General features: G+C 41.7%; 1 long non-coding RNA gene across 1 annotated transcript; it reads left to right on the top strand.

Moving 5' to 3' along the window:
* The first annotated feature begins 4,615 nt into the window (after positions 1–4,615).
* On the top strand, positions 4,616–13,297 carry LOC122459230. The gene is made up of 3 exons (XR_006279768.1): positions 4,616–5,439; positions 6,572–6,668; positions 12,317–13,297. It is a non-coding gene; the product is annotated as an uncharacterized LOC122459230 (long non-coding RNA).
* Positions 13,298–13,844: the final 547 nt, after the last annotated feature.

The following is a 13,844-nucleotide window of genomic DNA, read 5'->3' as shown; positions in this document are numbered from 1 at the left end:
CAGCGTATCACTATAGCAAGCCCCATGCCCAAGGAACCCTTTCTCTCTGCTTTCATTCAAAGTCACACTCACGTGCCATCCTGTGGCTTTCTGCCTCCAACACACATATAGCTTGTACTAATACCCTAGCCCTTGCATTTGCAACCAGGGCAACCCCTATTAATCTACCTAGGTTAGCTCTTGCCTGTCTGTTGCCTTGGGCAGTTACCACCATTGTCTACAGCTGTTTTTGCTACATACAGCACTTGATTTCTCCTTCTGTAGAGCCTGAAAGAGTGCTTGGCACATCCATTGGCATCAGCAAGGTTTGTAATTGTTTTTGGATCTAAAACCCACTGCTGGCAGCCACTAGCACCTTTCAGAATAACAATATTTTCACCTCCTATTTTTATAGCTATCATGATGCTTATATTTTGTAATGAATGTTTTAGTAGCATGGAGACCTGAGACTGAGAGATGCAAAACACAAGAGAAAATCCCAAAAGTGTATTTGAGTTGTGAAACAAAATCAGATCACAATTATATTAATTCATCTACACGTGAAGATCCCAGGGCTGACCCAAACCACCATATTCATGCCTTCCTTTATAGTGGACCAATTACTTTATCCCCAATATATTCAATGAGGTTCTGGGCCAGATTTTCAGCTGGTGTAAATCAGCATAGCTCAATTGATTTGAATGGAACTATGCTGATTTACACCAGCAAAGGAGCTGCTCCGGAGTCTCTGGCTATGGCTACACTAGAGAGCTTACAACAGCACAGTTGCACCGCTGTAATCTTTCTGTAGCCATGCTAAATTGACAGGCAAGAACTCTCCCATTGGCTTAATTACTCCAGCCCCCGCAAGCAGCAATAGCTATGTCTCCTGCCGACCTAGTGCTGTCCACGCCAGTGCTTACGTCAGCATAAATTATGTCATGGGGGGGCATATTCACACCCCTGAGTGACATAACTTATGTTGATTTAAGCTGTAGTTTAGCCATTCCCTATCTCCAGCCAGTATGTTCACTGATGGCTGCCACCATCCTCCCACTTTCTCCATTCCTACTTCTCTTATGCACTGAAACAGAGGCTATGGCTACACTACAGCTCTCACAACAGCCCACTGTATCACTGCTAGTGCAGACATGCTAAACCGACGGGAGAGAGCTCTCTTCCCTTGATTTAATTACTCCAGCCCCCATGAGCGGTGATAGCCATGTCAGTGGGAGAAGCTCTCCTGCCAACAAAGCGCTGTCCACACGGGAGCTTAGGTTGGTGTAACTGACGTCTCTCGAGGGGTGGTGACGTCACACCCCTAAGTGACATAACTTATGTCGACTTAAACTGTAATGTGTACATAGCCTATAGCTTTTCTCAGTCACTATGGAAGCATTGCTTTTGGGTGTGCTAAGTTAAGTCAATGTGACACACAGATCTATGGCACCTGGCAGCAGACAAAGGAGAGGCTGAAGGTAACAATGTTATTCATGATGAGGATAATTACAGAGTTTTAAAATTCAACTACTAAGTTTACAGTGTAGCAGTGCAACTTGCTGCACCAGACCAAGCCAGCAATAAAGAAGCACTATAGTCCAGAAGAGGAGTATTGAAGATTCTTACTCAATAGGCTCCAAAGACTGACTTACGTGGAGCATATATTCACTGTGCTGGTTGGCAAGTACAAGTTGCCAGATAAACATTGCACTCCTCTCCTGGGACCAATTAGTGACAGAGGCATAAATCGTAGCAAATACAAATTACCTGTGCTGTGGTTGGGGGTAAGTTTCCATTGAAACACTAGCCATCTGCATGTAGATATCACAGAGCTGAAGGGAAATAGGGTGTAAAGAAGGAGGAAAAAAGACTGTGACATAAGCAAGACCCTTTTTCCATGATGATCTATCTCAGGCACTGCTTAATTTGTGCCAAGCCTTGCCGGGGCTGAGTGCCAGCACCTCTAGGCTTGGCCGTTGATAGCCCCAGCACCTAAGGGCTTGCCGCGTCAGTTATGAATATAAAAAAAATTGTTTGAGCCCAGCACCTAATTGCTTGAGCCCCGGCACCTCTTTCAGTACAAATTAAGCACTGAGCTCAGGGGATTAATGGGTAAAGACGTGCTACTTGTTGAATAGTTTCAGTAGACATTTGGTTGTTGGCAATACTGCACTGTTAATCAACCTATATAAATTACTATTATTTTCACTCTTGCTGTTTGAACTAACTCCCAAAAGTTTCAGGTAAATTTGTTTGGTGTGAAAGTGTTTGTGACCAGTGGAAGCATCAAATCTTTTTTTAAAGTGTTGGCATAATGTTAAGTAGAGCTGACTAAACATTGGAATTTCCATCCCATGAGAATTTAATATCTCAACATTTGTTTTCATCCCAAATTGGGGCAAAGTTGAAATATCAAAATTTTTTCATGGAATGAAAATAAAACGATTCCATAATGCTCAAAGGTTTTGTTTCAGGTTGGTTTGACATTAAACTGTATCCACCTGAGCCACTGTGGTGTCTCCATTGGTTTCCTTTTATGTTTTCTCAAAGGTATGCTGCATTGTGATGTTTAGCTTTGGACCAGTCATTTAGTAACTTAAACTTATGCACCTTAATATTTGGGATGGTTAGGAATTGTTCTTAGACATTTCTTTTTGAATGAAAATTGTGGTCTCTATACAATGGATGTTTTCTGCAGGCACATCTCCCAAGAAACCCCTCATTCTCAAAGCCCAGGAATGGCTTCAGGAAATATCCACATCTCCAGACTTCATCTGTCCAGGGTAGAGTGTAAGAAGATTGTGGCTGATCAAAGATTAGTTTGGAGGACTGCAATTGTGTCTGTCTTCTTCCATCTTCTTCTCCCTGCCCCCCATGCACCATCAGAGTAGTCATATACAATCTGGCCCGATGTGAGGAGAGGAATCATAGCCTCATTTCCATGTGGAGAAGGAGCAGTTGCAAAGTACATTGGAATGGTTGGGTCATTTGCACTAACCTTTTCAGGGGCATCATTTGCTGTTTGGCTAATCCAGTAGCAATTTAACCCTTTCTGGAACAACATTGCTGTTTGTTTTTCAATAGTAGCTCTGTTGGAGGGCTGGCAACTATAAACACAGATTTGTTATAAATTTACCATTATATTTTAACAGAGCAAAAGCTGATTTCAACTGTGACACATTTATTGGCACAGGGTTCTCTACTATTGCATCTAACTTGTCTACAGGAGAATGATTACCATCTGCACCTACACAGTAATACAAATACATTACCTGACTGCAAAAAAAGTTACATTTAGAGCTCCATAACCTCAGGCCATTTTTTGGCAGGCATTCTAATAATGCAGGTGCTCTTGGTCAGTTTTCCCACTGATTAAAATGTCATCTAAGGTGACAAATGACATTTCTATACCTCACATGATTTGATCCATTAATCTCCGATTTAATGCAATGGAAGAAACCATACCATAAAGGGGCCAGATGGAATGCAGCTTATTGTGTATTAATTAATGGTCACATATGATTTTGAATGATTAACTCACATAATCTGTTGGTGAATTTGTATTTTTAACTAAAAATTGCAAATAGACCTAAAAGAAATCTGAGAATTTAGTATTAAGCCACATCTAAACATGGATCATTGGTGGCATTATAATAGCTACACATCGTTGGAAGGATCCACACAAAATAAGATCGATCCTCTTGCTGTAATCTTTTGGAGAGACAGAGTGGAATTGTGACTTGTAAATCCATACCAGGAAACTATCCCCTGTCTTGGTGGTAATGGGTTGACAGCCACCTCTTAAGCCGTGTCATTCCCTATATCATATTCCATGGCAGGTGCACAGAATCAGAGTCCAAGGTTGTGCATGTTGTATGCACTTAACCAGCCCCCTGGGTAGTCTGCTCATGTGGATCCTGCTGATGGTGAGCCACCCAGAGATCTGGGAGAGTCAGGAGGAAGGCAGCCTGGCAGCACAAAATCTCAATGTTGGATGAGCCTGGCCCTCCAGGAAATCCCTGTGGATCATGGGAGATCCACGGGTCTTGTGGCCTGAACATATTGCCCACTCACTGGAGTAGCAAATGCTCATTCTCAACTCATTTTCTGCTTACGTAGCAGAGACAGTCAATTGTCCTTTGTAGCCAACTGTTCTAGGCTTGAGGGTTTACTTTTAAAAGCCACTTTCACGACAGCTTTATTTAATTCCAAAGTGATTTGTGAACTGGCTTTATGCATCCGATGAAGTGAGCTGTAGCTCATGATAGCTTATGCTCAAATAAATTTGTTAGTCTTTAAGGTGCCACAAGTACTCCTTTTCTTTTTTGCTTTATGCACCAATCTTTAACCCAAGTTACTGGATTTTTAACAGTGGGACCATTTCCCTAAACAGCCAGTCACATACATATTTCTTTGTTCTGCTATAAGACATTGGATGAGCTTCCTACTCCTTTCAATAACAAGGTCAAGTACAGTTTTACAGCATTTGCCAAGTGTGCAACTACCTCAGGCGCTGTGCATTGTCAGCACCACCCAAACCTCATAGCTCACTGTGACCTACCCCACTTGAAGAACCCTCTCCTCCAAGTTCCTTTTCTGAAGTCACCAGTACTGTCAAGTGACCCACCCTTCTCTCTACTGCTAATTCTTCTCTGAAATGATCTAGCTGGTCTTCATGTCTGAGTGCAGAGTACCTAGCAGATTGTTGGTGCTATGCGTGTAACAAAACTCCATTATATCCGTTAGTGATAAGCATCCTTGACATCCCTGGTTTCCAGACATTCCCATCCCAAAAATATTTTGTGGATTATGAAAACTTGTTGGATTTTGCACAGAGCCCCACAAAATCTAGGACGAGTTCTCATTTCAGGGGAATGTTTGTGTATTTAAAAAAAAATAAACTATTTCTACTGGAGTTAAATTTAAACAAGAAACTCCTGGAAACATTTCTGTTGTTCTTAGGTTTAATACAAGTGGATCTTTACTGGGCTTAAATTTGGAACCAGATTGGACCTGATTATAAAGTTCTTACTCATTTCTCAGTAACACAAGCCCTCTTCAGTCTGAAATATGTTGCACAGCATTGTATTGATTCCTTATGGGCTATTACTAAGACAAAACCATCTTAGAGTCCTTTTATCTTGCAACTTATCATACTACATTGTAGGGAGCCTTCTGCTCCAATGTATGTCTTTCCTCAAGAAACCAGTTCTCTGTTGAAACAGGAGGATCATTAGCTTTCAAGTACTTATCATGGGGTTTCAAGAGGGAGCTAAAAATAGTCTATTCTGATAACAGCTTCATATGACAAATGTCAGGCTCTTCTAATGCCTCCCTTTATAAGACACAGGGCAAGCCAACCAACATTTTCACAGTTGTCAAGGAACACTCTAAGCTGAAACACACTAGAACAAAACCTGACAGTGAACCACTGCTGCATCTGTGTGCTGGTTATATAAGGTAACATAAGAAAACGAGTGTTTTTCAGATTAACTTTAATGTCAAGCCTGGTAGTATGAATATAATTATGGCTGATATTTTTATGCTGCAGATTGACAGACAGTTAGCAATAAATACGTCGTCTCCTGCAGAAAATGAGCAGTCTTTCAGTAACCAAAAGAAGAAAAGCTTTTCCTATGTCAAGTATTTGTGCAACTTTCACTCTTTCAGTTTTCATTACTGCCTTGGAAACCCTCCAGATCACTCTGTAGACTCTCGGTCTCTTCACCTCACCTTTATGGAGAGATTCTTGACTGTAGAGCTGCTTTCCATTATCTGGCAATGCTTATGGCATCCATCCTCCAGCTTACAAAGCAAGGCTTATGGTCTCCATGGCAAATGGAGTCAACCAATCATTAAACTGGAAGGGTGATTAAAGTGTTGCAGCTACTCCCCATTCAACTGAACAGTGTGGTCAGGGGGGTTACACTGAAGATTTGGCCCCATGTAATTAACTCCACAATACACTTAATGCAGAGTGTGGTTCTTCATCCACTTTCTGTGCAGGCCAGAGGAGTGCACCATGCCAGTAGGAGTTCATGGAAGCAGACACAGTGGCCCAGATCTTCAGGAATTAGCCACCCAATACCATTGAGGTTCCGAGCCAGTGTCTCTGAGAGTGCAGGGAAAGCATTGCCACTGGTGCTGTCTCTGAAAGAGCACAATATGTTCTCTCTGCCCATCCAGACAAGTGGGCAGAGGCCTTAGGGCCTGCATGTATGGGCAGATGGGGCTTTGATGACCTTGCCCCTTCCCTGCCTACTCTAGGGACTGTAGTACCATCTTGCGTGGTCTTTGCACTCTTTCAGAGTGCAGGAGAAATCTCCTTCCTCACGCTCTAGTCTTCTCCCCTTTGCCTACCAATCCAGCAAAGGACATAATGGAGGCCCTAGTCGTCTCCATTGTAATATGAGAGTTTAAGAGGTATTCACACTGGCATCAGTCTTTAACAGTGAAAATAACTAACCATTGGAACAACTCACCAAAGGTGATGGTGGAGTCTCCATCAGTGACTATTTTTAAATCAAGATTGGATGTTTTTCTAAAAGCTATGGAATTATTTTGGTAATGTTCTATGGTCTATGCTATTCAGGAGGTCATATTAGGTGATTGCAGTGATCCCTTCTGGCCTTGGAACCTACAAATCTATGAATCAAACTGAAAGACACCACTAAGAGGCAATAAAACAGGTGAGTCCTGCCCTGCTTCTCCTTCTCCTGTCCTTCTCCTCACCCTTCCCTCTCTTTTAATTTAGTTTATTACAGATTTGTTACATTGACTGACACATTCATTCCTTGAAGAAACTGAATCTACTTCCCCCTTGTTGGTCAGTCCTAAGACATTAGATTCAGGTTGCTGTTTTAGGACTGCAAACCTACTACAGAGGTAGGATAGAAGTCTTCCATCCCAAATTTCCAGATCTTCACCTGGTCTTTTTAATAAGTCCTTCTCACGGGAAAGCAGCACCTTCATTAGCAAATTAGTATTGCCTCCACAAGTTTTTCCTTGGTGATCATGGAACCCTTCATTCCTCCAGGGCTTTTCTGGGAAAGAGACCTTTGATGCCATAATACTAGTGCCACTAAAAAGAATCTTCTGGGCTGCTCCTTCCTTCAGGTTTGCTAGTAATACTGTATTTTAATATTTAACAATGAGATTGCTGTGTGTTCAGGGGTGCTGGAACAATTTATATAGTAGGGGTGCTGAGAGCCATTGAACCAAAATGTAAACCCTGTGTATGATGGAAACCACTTCAAGCCAGGGGGTGCGGCAGCACCCTTAGCACCCTTAGTTCCAACAGCTATGTCAGTGCAAGTACACTGTAACTCCCAAAGAATTCATTGGCCATACTTTCACAGAGACATTCCTCTAGCTAACATAAATTGCAGTGCTTTTCAGGTTGACCTGGACAACTAATTAAAAATAATTAGTGTAGTTCATAAGCACATTTGTATGTAATTAATCTAAGTAAATGCATGCTAGCTCCTAAGGATTATTAAATATTTTTGTTACAACATGTAATAAAACAGTCATGCCACGTGCTCATTAAAGCTTCAAAATTGCTGACACTACCTTGAAGGCACTCGATGTTTAAAATGCAACGAACAGTGGTAGTCGCTTCTATATGAATAAAGGCTTAGAAATGAGGAATAAGAGGATATCCCTGTGGGTTTGTAGCACAAGCGATTATTGCAAGTTGAGAGAACTACTAAAGCATGTTAAGAGCCTAGTTTATACTGCCCTCTTCTGTGCTTTATTGCAGCACAGATATGGATTTCTTTTTCTGCCTTTATACATACTGTTTACTGGGGAGTTCAGATTCCATGATGACAGGTTTCAGAGTAGCAGCCGTGTTAATCTGTATTCGCAAAAAGAAAAGGAGTACTTGTGGCACCTTAGACTAACAAATTTATTAGAGCATAAGCTTTCGTGAGCTACAACTCACTTCATCGGATGCATCCGATGAAGTGAGCTGTAGCTCACGAAAGCTTATGCTCTAATAAATTTGTTAGTCTCTAAGGTGCCACAAGTACTCCTTTTCTTTTTGCAGATTCCATGAATAATGAAACTGGATTTGGTTCTTCACAGACTACACATTTAAATCCCTATGCTGTAAGTAGGAATGAGTACTTTACACTTTTCAAATTTAATTGACAAATTTCTGCTAGGAAAGTCATGGTGAATACTTTTCCTTTTCTTCTAACTTACATAAGAATGGCCATATTGGGTAAGAACAAAGATCCATCTAGCCCAGTATCCTGTCTTCTGACAGTGGCCAATGCCAGATGTCCCTGAGGGAATGAACAGATCAGGTAATCATCAAATGATCCATCCTCTGGCACCCATTCCTAGCTTCTGCCAAACAGAGGGTAGGGACACCTTGGGAAGATGCTGACTCTCAAAGTCCATAGTTATTTTGCCCCTGGCTTCACTGGGAGCAGACACACTAGTTAGGAAGGTGCCTATGTCCCACCTTTTACTTGCACTCAACCCACTAATTGACTCCATCATGCACAGTGCTGAGTATCCTCAATTTAGACTATAGGCAGTGGGAGTTGTGGACGCTCAATATTCTATAGGAGGCACTTGGTACCTAGCAGAATCAGGCCCTATATATATATGACTTGTCTGTTAGATACTGTTGGCTAACATGGTAATACTGCATCTCAAAGTATGGCCAATGCACTTTTCTCAAATTTCTACCAATAAAAATATGGATGTATGTAAGCCCTGTGGCCTGAAGCCTCTGAAAGAAGGGAGGAGATTGAATGAGTTCTGTGATGGCATCTGCTGGAGAGCAAGGGGAGTCGACTGGGCAAGGCAGCACCTCATTTGCATATTAACTGCAGGTAGTTTGGGGATGTTATGGCATAATTTGACTAAGTTTTGTACTTGAGGCCAAATTTTTTTGAGATTACCCTGTTGGGAACCCACCCGGGCAAAGCCTGGATAATGATTGGGTATGAAGTCACCCTGATGAAAACAGGTTTGCTGAGGTGGGGTAAGAGGCCTTGGCGCATGCTAAAGGGTATGGGGAAAGGAACTGCACTTTTTTGTCTTCTGGTTGAGAATAGCTTTCTAGGTAGTGGGACTTGGATTTCTAAAGCTGTTGATCTCCTTGTATCAGAAGGAGCTGAGCTAAGAGCTGTAATTGCCTTATGTAGGCAGAGCTGATAAGAAAGTCTAGTTGTCTACTCAGTAGCAAGTAAGAAGTCAGAACCCAGCATCCATTCCATTCACCAGAGCAGCAGGCAGAGCAAGGCACAGTTGGGGACCCAGTCAGAGCTCCTAGCAGGCAGAGCAAAGTGGCAATTGAATTCACCCGCAGGACACAGCTTCTAGCAGGATTGCTGAAGAACAAGCAGCAGAGTGAGACCAGCTGCATGCCCTACAGTGGGAGTAGAGGAATTCACAGTAACCATCTGTGTCAGCCTAGCAACGCTGGTGAGGCCTCCCTGTCCTAACTACCGAAATCACTATAGCAGGACAGATGGCCCTAGAGCTTCCTACGAACCAGGGACCCTGATTTTCCTGGACTCCTAGAACCACAAACTGTAAGTGAGGAAGTTGGGGATCCATGAACTGAGATGGGAGGCTGGGAGGCAGAAAAAAACTGCCTCAGCCATTCAGTGTCCAATTGCTTGGACACTGAGGTAAAATGGTGGTGGAAGGTGTTAAATTGTAAATATTTGTCCCATTTCAGCCTGGTCTTCCCCTTTTCTCCCCCTCACTCCCTGACCCCAGAAAAGTTCATTTGTTTAAGCCTCTGTGTTTCAGGTGGGTACAGATTTGGCTGGCAAAGGCACTCAGAGTGATAATAGTTTTGCAGATTTATCAGGTGGAGGCTCAAGACAAAATGGAAGATAATCCCCTAAAATAATGATCCATCTCTTGTTTCTGCTGGCATATTGGCAGAAGGGTTCCATGTATTTTTACCTGAAATATGCTGTGTAAAGTACTGAGGTGTTACAAAGACCACAGTCAAGTACATGGCAGATTTCTTACACCAATAAGAACAGCTTTGTATTGGGACAGAGCTAAGTGTTCAGAAATCAAACAGTAGATTTCAGGATGGCATAGCTGGAAGTCAACCTCTGGAATTCTTCGTCAGAGGATGTTGTGAAGGCCAAGACTATAACAGGGTTAAAAAAAGAACTAGATAAGTTCAAGGAGTACAAGTCCATCAATGGCTATTAGCCAGGATGAGCAGGAATGGTGTCTCTAGTCTCTGTTTGCCAGAAGCTGGGAATAGGCAACAGGAGTTGGATCACTTGATGATTACATGTTCTGTTCATTCCCTCTTGGGTACCTGGCATTGTCCATTATCAGAAGACAGAAAACTGGGCTAGATGGACCTTTGGTCTGACCCACTATGGCCATTCTTATGTACTTATGTCCTGTGTTTTGAGGCAGAGGGACTTGATGAATGATGTATTTGGTTCATCTGTTTTTTTTTTTTCCTCTGTAAGGAATGTGTGGCTGGGCTGTGGGCCTCTGAACACACCAGATGAGACAGGTTTCTGGGCTGTATGGCTGGGACCCTTGCATCTTTGAAAAGACACAGTGTTCAACATCTGTGTAGCTAATCCCTCCCTGAGAGTAAGGAAGTAGAGCTGAGTGACAAGGTTTAATGTCAGTTACCAGGCAAACATATGAGCAAGTGAACAGGAGTGACAAATGGATGTTTCAGAGGGAGTTTAGAGAGGGAGTGTAGTTCCTTCTGTTTTAGGTATGGCTCTACATCGGGTAGCAGTTAAGGATGAATACCTGCTATATCCTTCCTTGGATGTGCTATGTTTTCATTTCTGCTGTAAGACAAAAGGGATTTCTGATACATGAAATGCAATCTGGTTGCCATTCCGGAGGTCATCTGGAAGCACAAGTTTCAACACTGCACAGCATCCAAGAAAACAGACTTCTTGGATAACCACATTAAGAAATCATCACCACAGACACCACAAGGGAAAGGACCAAAGGGAAAGGAACTGAAGAAGCAGACTGGCAATTTGTGACAGGAAAAGAAAGAGACCTAGGAAGCAGTCAACCCCATTAGAAATATTGAATCATTATCAGGTACTTAGTGAGTCAGTTACAAAGGAACCTGTCTCTGGAGGAACACAACAGAAGGCTACAGGGTGCATCCCTGATGGGCATGCTTGGGGTATGAAGCAAACAGCAACCAATAGAGTTCTTCAACCATCTTAGGAAGGCAAGCAACAGCCCATTGCTGTATGATAACTCCATATTAAGAACAGCAAACACTGCAAGGAACACAAGGCTGTCTTCCCAGAGTGAAAATATGAGATGTAACCATAAGATTGGATGGGATTACGAAGTCATCTGTCAAATCTCCACTGGTGATGATACACATTGGAACCAATAACTCTGTAACACTTTGAACTGTACCAATTATAGAAAACGTCTGGGATCTTGGAAGGGAGCTGAATAAGATGAAATTCTAAGTGATGGTCTCAGAGATACTTCTATCCCACAAGCCAGAGAAGGGAGAGAATACCGGAGGTGAACCACTGGCTGCATCATTAGTGTGAAGCTGAAGCTATTGGTTTTGTGGACCATTAGGCCACATTCCAGAGGGAAAGGAAGTATGAATAAGAAGCATCTCAGGGAGGCTTATCTTGGTTGGAAACAAGCTAGAGCAGCAAAGCGGGGATTAAACTGAAACCAGTGGGAAAGTGCTAAGAAGGCAAATGCAGTACAAATTAAATTTCAGCATATTGTGAACAACTTGAACGATGTGACAAAGAACGTGAAGAGAAAAAAATGTTTAGTTTACTTTATATACCAATGCTTGGAGTGTGAGTAACAAACAAGAAGAATTTGAAATTATCATTGATGAGAAGAAAATGGCATTGCTAAAAACTGCTGGGACACTTTGGATGACTGGAATGTTAAAATCACTGGCTACAACCTCTTTAGAGAGGGTAAAAGAGGTGTGTGGTGGGGGGGATGGCATGCTACATTAAAGACACCATTATTGGTTTCATTGATAACTCAGATCCACACTATCTTGAATGCATTTGGGCCAATGTGTTAGTTAACAAAGCCCAGGAGGAGCGGCTACTGGTGTGGTTCTGTTACAGACCGCTAAATCAAATCAGAGAACAGGATGAGTTTTTCCTTAAGTACCTGTCTATAATGTGTGGAAATAAACACTGTGTTGTTCTGGGGGACCACAGTTTGGGAGACATATGCTGAAGGTCTCATGCAGCCTGTAGCCAATGTTTAGAGTTTCTAAAATGTATAGATGATAATTTTCTAATACAAAAGGTATTGCACCCAGCACAAGGTAATTGTATTTTTGACCTCACTGTAACAGATAAAGATGAATCAATCACTGGACTGGAAGTTGGTGGTTGCCTAGGGTCCTTATCTTCAAGGTGCTCCCTGGCCTGGGCTTAGGAGAGCTAAAACACTGCCTACAGCTCCAGGATGAAGACTGTGGTCAACAACTTCACTCCTCTAGTACAGTAGAGCTCCCTACAGTAAGAGTAAAGCTCCTCTGCTCTGGAGACAAAACTTTCTTGGGGGCCAGTTCAAGACTATGGAATGGACTCCCACAGAAACTAAAGACCATTACACTCTTCACCATCTTCAACTCCAAGGTCAAGATGCATTTTTTTGACCTTGTCTTCTCTAATATGAATGAATAGCATATATATTTTAATAGCAAACACAAAACAAAAAATGTGCCACAACAACAACACAAAAAACAATACACACACACACACACCCTGGAAAAAAACACGTGCCTCCACAAAACACTCCAATTCATGCACTTTTTCTCCCCCTGAGGAGAGGATGAGAGAGCAACCAATGTGTGACTGATGTTGGTCATGTTGTTCAATGCACTGCTGAAAGGTGCTCAGATATTATGGTGATGAGTACAGTATAAGAACCTATATAGAATAGGAGGACTTGTGGCACCTTAGAGACTAACAAATTTATTTGAGCATAAGCTTTCGTGAGCTACAGCTCACTTCATCAGATGCATTCAGTGGAAAATACAAACTAACATGGCTGCTACTCTGAAACCTATATAGAATAGAATTCTTGCTATATACCATTTCTGTTCAGCAGCTGAATGAGCTACCATAACTCTCTCCCATAAACATAGGTGCTAAACTCTGCCTCTGGGCTTCTTGACAGGTAGAAAGAGTTCCTTGAACTTCTGCTTCAATCCATCTATATGGCTGGCTCATTTCAGCCACCACTGCAATTGCAATTAATTTTTGTTTCAAGGACTGTGATCCCAATTACAATACAAATCTCACCAACAAAGAACTAGATTTTTTTACTGTCTGTTTTACACCGTTCCTAAATAAATATTGACTATTAGTAACCTGTATTTCTTTCTTTCCTAATTCAGCACTGAAGCACTAATGCATTTCTTTTCATTTCAAATCATAACAAAACATAATGTTGTGGTCCAGATTGTGATAGGTTGGCCTAAACTTGATCTGGGACCAGTATCATAGAGTATTTGATTTTAAGGTCGGAAGGCACCATTAAAATCATCTTGTCTGATCTCCTGCATAATGCAGGTCGTAGAACCTCATCCAGTAATTTCTACATCAGGCTCAGTAATATTGCTGGGGAATCACTTTTTTTTAAATTTACTGGCAATTTCAAAAAGTGGGGGAAAATCATTTTGGGTCAGACTGAAAACAAAAATGTTTGGAGAACCAAAAAGGCCAAAAAAAAAAAACATTTCAGGTCTAATGAAACATATTTGACTAAAAAAAACATGCTTCTTTATTAGTTCAAGTATTTAAACATTTTTAATTAAAAAAATAAAATTAAGGAATATTTTAAAACAAAAAGTTGTTCCAAATCAAAAAATGAAA

This window comes from Dermochelys coriacea, chromosome 3 (assembly GCF_009764565.3).
Source record: "Dermochelys coriacea isolate rDerCor1 chromosome 3, rDerCor1.pri.v4, whole genome shotgun sequence".
In the NCBI taxonomy this organism is placed as follows: Eukaryota; Metazoa; Chordata; order Testudines; family Dermochelyidae; genus Dermochelys; species Dermochelys coriacea.
The sequence above is the reverse complement of the archived record's forward strand: the minus strand, read 5'-3'. Positions and strand labels throughout refer to the sequence as shown.